The following is a 9,225-nucleotide window of genomic DNA, read 5'->3' as shown; positions in this document are numbered from 1 at the left end:
AACAGACTTGGTTTGTAAGTATGTCTCGTCCGACCACAGTGATTGCGATTTTGCTCTACCGTATGTCACATTTTCACACAATTATTCGCGCCACGACACAGCTGCTTATTTCCAGTTATTTCTGTTGTTCGGCCGAGAACCCACCCAAATTGTCACTGGACACGTTCCTTCGAACCGTGGCAGCAACGGCCAGCCAATATGTACACGAGGCCATAACCCGGGCTGCGCAAGCTCGGAAGATTTCCCGCACTCGCTTGTTGACCTCTCAAGAAAACCAACGTCGTTTGTATGATAGACGACACAAAGACGCGAGCCTTGCGCCCACCGCTCGCAGGTATTACTCTGGACCTCATCCCGTCACGTTGGACTCTGGGAAAAGCTCCTCTCTCGTACGCGGGCCGATACCGCATACTTCGTACCGTGACTCCCGTTACCTATGAGATCGTCCCAGCGGCTCCCACAACCTCATCTGCAACACAGTTCATTAATGTTGTGCATGTCGTACACCTCAAACCTTATCGCTCTGGCGTTGTCATAGATATCATGACTGAACAAGTAACTTGACGCAATAAAAAACACAGACACAAGAAAGGCAGACAAAGAAAAGCGCTTGTCTTTGTCTGCCTTTCTTGTGTCTGTGTTTTTTTATTGCGCCAAGATACTTGTTCAGTTATGGAAAACCAACTAGCCCAAGAATTAACTATTCTAGAATATATTTCTCGTACATTGGGCTCTCCTTTTTGTGTGTATCCTCATAAATGTAGCACTTGTCTTTGTCTGCCTTTCTTGTGTCTGTGTTTTGTAGCGTGAGCTACACTGGCCGAGGTTGAGCAGTTTCGCATGGCTCCTGGAGAGCCGTGCTGCGCATGCGCGAGGAGCAGTGACGTCCCACGGCGCACAGCTGGCGCGTCGGGCGTTTGCCCGGCGTTTGCGCTGGGCGTTTGATCGTTTGCGCTGGGCGTTTTCCCGTGTGGTATAGCCATGGAGAAGGAGAGCGAAATTACTGCTAAGCGGCGCAGAAGAGCGGAGAAGCTTAACTCATTGGATCCGGAAGTAGTTGCCTGGTCAATTAGCGGTTGAGCGTAGGAATAACGAGCAGAAGAAGGCTAAACGTGCTGCGGAGACACCGGAGCAAAGGGAGGAACGTCTAGCAAAGCGGCGTCGCCAGGAGGCTGAGCGACGAGCCCGACCATCTCAGCAGCAGCAACAACAAGACGCCGTCGATGACGTCAAGGCTCGCCGACTGACTGACTATACGGTGAAACTTAGCGGAAGCGCCAGTGCGACTCGGACCTTCGAGACGGACTTCGTAAACAGTCCGTTTGGATATGTGTGCGACGTGGGCGAAAGACTGTGGCACATGAAAGACTTGACGCCGGTAAGTGGTGTCATGCGTGAAACTGATGAGTTTAGCAGCGCCGCCTGAGTTGAGTGAAACCGTGGCACGGGTTTGTACAACGTGCAAGAACTTTCGCGTTAAGCAGAAGATTCCACTCTTTAGCGTTACCAATGGGTATCGTTACCCGCCCATGCCACCAGGTCTACCGGTTCTGAACGATGTGGCCGACTTAGCTCACGCTACGTATATCCTGGAATAGCCGAGCTAAGCCACTGCTAATTTTTTATTGCGCCAAGTTGCTTGTTCAATTATGGAAAACCAACTAGCCCAACAATTAACTATTCTAGCACACACCTTTAGACGCGCCGGGCGGCGCTTCTGCCAACGGGGACAATGCTACGTGCGTTCGCCTATTAAAGTAAAACACGATGAAAAAAACCTCACCGATTACTTCGTAAAAACCACGCGAGAAAAATTCGCCGTGCGGCCAAGCCGTCACTAGTATTATTTTAGGACAAGCTTGATGATGTCCTTTACCATAAAGTATTAGCGACACCATCATTGCTTTATTTAACTCACTCAGCAATTTGGCCATTCTGGACGCCTTTCTTACTGTTTTAGTTTTATTAGCTATTACAGTAAGCACGAGTTAAGTCATAGGCTCGGTTTGAGCGGTGAATTAAATTTTATGCGTAAGTGTCAAATGACCCATTGAGCGAAATGCAGCTCCACTAACGTGAAACCTGGGGAGGTGCGAAGCATATGCAGTGATGCACCGCTAATGGGCTCATACTGACTTAAGCAATGGCTCATAACCCCGTAAACGCGGCCTCTCCATTACGACGACAGAAGAGAAGTGAAATTCTACGCTGGAATGATGAGCGGCAACGCAGCCAGCTGTCGTAGACGACGACGACGACGAACGCGGGAGCAGTGGCACGAGCGCGTGCCGAACGCGAGCACGAGCCGCTTGCTCACCGTGGCTACGACAGGAGACGCCGACAGCCCGGGCGCATAAGGTGCTTCGCACCTAAAAAATAAACAACATTTTCACTAAAGGGCAGCAACTATTACTTTGGTCAGCGCTGCCTTTGCTTTTGTAAATATAGTCTGTAAATATATAGTCTACAGCAATACTACTGCTTCACTGGCATAACAATAAACTCAACAGAGTAGAGTTTTCTAATACCCGACTTGTTGGCATGTGTGCGATTTTGTTGTAGATATTTCACTCCCCAATATTTCTTATTACATCTCGAGTCCTTTTGAAATGTCATTTCGTCTTTGCATGCTGACATAAATTGTGAGGTTGTGCCGTCCCTGTTGATATATGCTTGTACTTGTTTTCTCGCATTCAGGTGTCAAGCTTCTTTCTTCTTTTTGTCCGGGATCCACACTCTAGTAAACTGGCACAGATAAAACATTTCGTTCCTGTATCTCGGCCGCCAATGCATTTCGCAGCAATTTTAGGGACGGCTTTCTCAAAAATGGTGGTGCCCTAAAAATTTCTGCTCCGGAAACTTGACTCCACAGTTGCTCGGCATCACTTTCGTAATTGAAATATGTGCCCTGAAGTGAAACCATGCATTTCTGTGTTATTACTTTCAAGAAAGCGGTTACATACTACACGATCAGGCAGAATAATTTATTACATAAATCAACTGGAAAATTGTGAAAATGAAGTAACACTATATGCATATACTTTTAAATTTCGAGCACAAAATTAAATAAGAAGTTGGTACCCATCGGGGTCATCGCACGGGTCCTCTTAAAGGCAACACGAGTACAGGTCCTCGCGCACCACTCGAAATTCTCGGCGCCGGTCCAAAAAAGTAGTCATGGTGCCTTACACTTCGAGGACAAGCTGAGCCTGTGAAGGGGTCAGCGCTTTGAAGTCGTCTTCCTGGGACGGGCCTTTTTCTTGCAGCACTTCTCGCAGCCGTCTAACGATATCCACGACATCAGACTCGGCGAGAGCTGTGACTCTTCAGTCACGACGACTTCATGCTCACCAAAGAAGCTGGTTTTTACCTCGCCAACTTCGGACACACTTGCCTCGCATTCCGTCCTGTTCCAAGGCCCGGTGCTGTGCGATGATGATTGAGCTTCGCACTTGTCGCTCGGCGTTGTCTCTGGAGTCGCCAGAATGCCATCTTTGGAAGAGTGCTTGGAAGCAGCTGCCTCTGTCGCGTTTCCGGGAACCTCCGGGTTCAGCTGCTTCTTGAGAAGGGCGAAGAGTTCCGGAAGGTTTGCCTTCATGTTAGGTCGCCAAGCTAGTGGTACCCCCGCTTGTCGAGCCGAACGACAGCTTGGGCTTCAACTTCCTTCTCCTGTAGCGCTTTCGAGCAGCGACGGTTGCCATGCCTTGAAGCTGGCCAGGCTCCAGTGAAACAGACGAAGCTTTGGGAGCGCTGGTTCTGGCAGCCAGGTTCCGATGGCAGACGTGGAACGAATTCATGGCTAGCAAAACGCGCAGCTCGCGCCCGGACCGCGCATGCAAAGCTCCACGCAGCCAGTAAGTCACGTGGTGTCAAGCACGTGAGCCACGCTAGCAAGTCTCGTGATATCAAGCAAACGCCGCAAGGATCTCGTGTCTTTTTTAAAAGATAAAGTAAATTACCCGTTTTCGTGTGTTATCCGTCAGCGTGTTTCTTGTTGGGCGGTTCCGAGCCTGTAGACGCCTGCCTGAAATTGAAGTCGTGGTCCTATACCAAAATAATTAATGAATAATTTCAGGCTTTATGCCAGCTCACTGTGTATTATCCGTATCTATTAACTCCATTGATGACCATAACCATCTTGCACAATCCCTTATGTCTTTCTGCACTTGGTGCAAAACGTGACAAACGAACATCAACTGTAGTAAAACAGTCGTGATGTCATTTGCCAATAGACAGAGCCCCCTCTCATTCGATTATTCTCTGTATGGCATCCCACTTAAAAGAGTGTCTCAGTATAAATACTTAGGAGTCATTCTAACAGAGCATCTTTCATGGTCTAAACACATCGAATATGTATAAACGGGAAAGCCCTAAAAGAAATAGGTTATTTGCGCCGCACTTTAGCTAAGACCCCTCGCGATACTAAACTGTTATTATATAAAACGTTAATTCGCCCTGTTCTAGAATATACATCTGTTGTCTGGTTTCCCTACAAACACTGTGAAATAATTTCGCTCAATAATGTTCAACGTAAATCTATCCGTTTCATTTGCCAAAATTACAGCCGCAATTTCTCGCCAGCACAGGCTCAACAATCTCTGAACATCGAGCCATTACTTTCGCGGTACCGTATCGAAGCCTTAAAACTTGCAATTAATAACTCCACCTGTGGTCTTTCTGATTGTAACTACATCACATTTACAAACGCAAGTTGTACCCGTAGCTCTCACGCCTTGAACATAACACCTATCTTTGCCCGTACTAACACATTCAAATACAGTTTTTTTTTTTTTTTTCACGTACATTTGAGCTATGGAATTCTCTACACGGCGACATTCATTCACTACCACTAAAAGATTTTATAGCTACCACCAGTAAACACCTCGATAACATGTAAAGCGCTTCCTTTTTTCACTTTTTTGTGTATGTGTATGTTTTTATTGTGTAGTAATGTATAATGTTCCCACTCCTGCTATAGCCCTACATTGGGCTGCAATATATGTAAATAAATGAATAAAATAAATAAATTACATTGTCGCGAGTAAAGTGATCGTAAACGACGAAGTAGAATGGGGAATTTTTGCATAATGATGAAAGAGAAAAACGAAGATACAGCATCGCTTGCTATATGCACAAGAAACAAATAGAAAAACTGCAAAAATGAATAGAAAACATTATGCAGATCCCACGCACTGTGGGAATCGACGTTGTGCGAAGCATTTGGCGGACAGCTAGGCTATGCAGGGTCGCTTTCCTGGGTCTGGTCCTCGGCATCGCACGTTTTCCGCAGCGTTTGCACAGCTTGCGACAGACAAGGAGGTGAAGGCACCTGGCTCCAGCCGTCTTTCATTCTGCGCTTTTTTTTTTTTTTTTTTTTTTTTTCACCGGCGTTTCCTGCCATTACGTCTCTCGGCGTCGTTGCATCAACGGCGCCGGAGAGGTCACCCAGCCACATGAGACGCACGCAAACAGCGCCAGTCCAGCGTCGCACAATGTGACCAGACAGATTTAACCAGAAGCAGTGTGCAATGTCATTCAAGTGAACTATGAGTAATGTTCCCGATTAAGGTTTTTAAGCCCTGTTTATAGTTCTGCGGCACACACACACACACACGCACACACATTCACGGCAGCGCGCTCGAAGGTACGAGCGGCTGCTTTTCAGACGGCGCCGCCTCGCCGACGAGACACTGGCGCCACATGGTGGCACGCACGCGAAATGGTTGCTGCGGAAGTCGCTTGCAAAAGTTGCCAGCAGCGCGGCCGCAGCCATGCGCTGATTGGTCGGCGCCAAGTCGGCGCTCATCGATTCGCTTCCGGCGGCGGCGCCGGCGCCGAGATTTCTGGTGTGCCTTGAGTACGACGTTTCGGCTTGGCGCCTCCCTCAGCGTCGACGCTGAGCGGCGCCGAGTCACGAAACGCCAGGAAACGCCGGGAAAACACCGAATGTGGTCGGGCCTTAACGCGCACCGACAGTGAACGCTTCGGCGGTCTCAGCACTACGACGCCTCGATGCCAGCATTCGAAGGGACGCTGGCATCAAGAAGCACTACCAACGCCACCTAGGTGGCGTTCACCGTACTCAGCACAGCGGAGCGTGGCCTCCACAATTAGCTCTGAAAATGTTTCTGAAGTTGATCGCGGAGGCTGCAATTACGACGCGCTGTACGCGCTGATTTTTTTTTTTTTTTAAGTGCGGAGCACTTAAGAAGCCCGGGCTGTCGGCGTGTAATGTGTCATGGGAGAGAGAGAGAGAGAGAGGAAAGGAAATTGTAGCAGCCCCAATGAGAGCAACGCGCACAGCTGCTGCCGACGCCGTCCGCGTTTCCCCGTGTTCGCGCCGAACGCGTGCGGTGTCCGTGACTGCAGCGGGCGCCTCTGGCGGCGGCTCGGCAGGTTTCTACCAGCCACGCCCCGGCAAGTGTGGAGGCGCAGCTTTGCCGTGAAGTCACCGGGGAGATAAAGCTCGGAGCCGCCGCGACGGCGGCAGAACTCTCGTTGACTCTGTGGCGAGTACGTGTAGCCTTGACATAGGACGACCAAAGAATATCCGGACAACCGAAGAAGGAGCCGCTCATGTTGAAGCGCGTCGCGCGGACAAGCGAGAATCTGCGCGTCGGCGGCGAGCCGATTCAGAATTCCGTGCCTGGCAGCACTTAGCATTTCCTAGCAAAACTTATAATTAAGCCTAGTAAAATCTGGAAGAAGCTAGGTCGATCACCAGCTCCGCTGTTTACTCGAGCATTGCACCACTAGTACAAGCTGCCCACATTTTTTTTTTTTTTCTGTTGTTCAGCCAAGAACTCACATTGCCTCTGGACACCTTAATTCCAGCCGTATCGCAGCGCCGGCCAGTCAATGTGCGCAAAAGGCGATCACCCAGGCTGCACAAGCTCGGAATATTGCCCGCACAGGCCTCTTGACCTCCCAAGAAAACATGTGGCGTTTCTATGATCGACGGCACAAAGGCGCGAGCTTTTCGCCCGCCGTTGACTGGTATTACTCTGGTCCTCGTCCCGTCACGTTGGACTCAAAGAAAAGCTCCTCTCTCGTACGCGGGCCGATACCGCGTACTTGCTGCCGCGACTTCCGTTACATACGAGATTGTCTCCGCCGCTCCCACTACGTCTTCTGCATCACAGTTCAGTCATGTTGTGCATATCGCACACCTCAAACCCTATCACTCTGGCGTTGTCACAGATCTTTAGACGCGTAGGGACGGCCCTTCGATATATCTGCCACCGGGGCATATGTGTGCGTTCGCCTCTTAAACGTTGATCACGGTCGCTTGACGAAGAAATGCTTGGCACTTGGCTCAAGCTGCCAGCTACTTACCTCTAATAAATGATAAAAATAGTAATCTTTTCCCTGCCCGATTCTATTTGCCCTTAAGTGAATCCATGAATTTGTGTGTCATTATGTTCAAGAAAGCGGCTACTTACTCAACAATCGGGTACAATAATTTATTACATAAATAAACTAGTAAATTGTGAAAATGAAGGCACTACTTATAAGTGGCGAGAGCAAAAAATTAAACAAGAAAATCGTAACCATCAGAGGCATCGGGGGCCTCGTAAAAAAACGAGTACAGGTCCTGGTGCACCCCTCGATATCCTGGGCGACAGTCCAGAAAGGCAGTGAGGGTGCCGTATACTTCGACGATCAGAGCCTTCGAAGAACTCAGCACTTCCATCAGATCGCCTTCCTGGGACGGGCCCTTCTCCTGCAGCACTCTTCACAGCTGTCTCCCGATATCCAATACAGCTTACTCGAAGAGAGCCTTCGGCTCTGGTTCATCATTCACGACGACCCAATGCTCTCCAAGGAAGCTGGCTTGCACCTCGACAACTACGGACGCACTTGCCTTGCATTCTGTCCTGTTCAAAGGATCGGTGCTCAGCGATGATGATCGAGCATAGCACTTGTAGCTCGGCGTTGCCTCTGAAGTCGCCTGAATGTCATCGTTTGAACAGTGCTTGGAAGCAGCTGCTTCTGTTGCGTTTCCGGGATCATCAGGTTTCAGCTGCATCTTGAGAAGGAAGAGTTCCGGAAGGTTCGCCTTCATGTTGGACGACAAGCTAGTGGTACCGCCGCTTGTCGAGCCAAACAATAGCTCGGGCTTCAACTTCCTTCTCCTGTAGAGCATTCGTGCAGCGACAGTTGACATGCCTTGAAGCTGGCCAAGCTCTGGTGGAACAGGCGAAGCTTCGGGAGTGCTGGTTCTGGCAGCCAGGTTCCGATGGCAGACGTGGAACGAATTCATCGCGAGCGAAACGCGCAGCTCGCGCCCGGACCGAGCATGCAACGATCCACGCAGCCAGCAAGTCACGTGATGTCAAGCAAACGCCGCAAGGACCTCGTGTCTTTTTTAAAGATAAAAGTAAATTACCCGTTTTCGTGTGTTATCCGTCGGTGTGTTTCTTGTGCGGTTTCGAGCGCGTAGCCGCCTGCCTGAAATTGAAGTCGTGGTCGTACCAAAAGTGCTTGTTGATTACATTATCACGAGTAAAGCGGTCGTAAACGACGAAGTAGAGTGGACGATTTTTCCGCACTGATGAAAGAGGAAAACGAAGATACAGCATCGCTTAATTGCTATGCGCAAGAAACAAATAGAAAAACTGCGAAAACGAAGAGAAGAAATTAATTGTGTAGATCCCGCGCACTGTGGCAATCGACGTTGTGCGAAGCATTTTGCAGACAGCTGCAGCAGCATTGTTTGGGATTCCGCAAAGCGTTACAAAGTTGACCAGCGATGCCTTTCTGATGCTAATGCCTTTTCGTGCTTTTCGCGCTTGGTCAGTGGTCAGAGCAATTAACGGTCCGCTCACGTTATCAACGAGATCAGCCGGCCGTGAGCGGTGGATGATAAGACTAGTATAGAATAAAGCATAACGCATCGCTATACAAAATACCGGCCCAGTGTGTTCGTGTAAATCCAGTATTTGTGCGTATGGCGCGAGTACTATGAACTAGAATTAACGAGAACACGTGTGTGACCACAGCAGCAAAATTACGAGTCGACGACGACGGTTACTACGAATCTATGATTGCATGATTTCTACGAACGATCGAATTGATGTAATACTAGCTGCATGGAGGTGCGAGATATGGGTAAGAAACGCAGAAACTAAATGCTCACTGACGGCTGCACGTGGTATTACTTAGAGGACACAAGCGAGTGACTTGACAGCGATACTGCAGCACAACCTGAAGCCCGCGTCCTTT

The sequence above is a fragment of the Dermacentor silvarum genome, chromosome 3 (assembly GCF_013339745.2).
Source record: "Dermacentor silvarum isolate Dsil-2018 chromosome 3, BIME_Dsil_1.4, whole genome shotgun sequence".
NCBI lineage: Eukaryota > Metazoa > Arthropoda > Arachnida > Ixodida > Ixodidae > Dermacentor > Dermacentor silvarum.
This window is presented reverse-complemented; position numbering follows the sequence as displayed.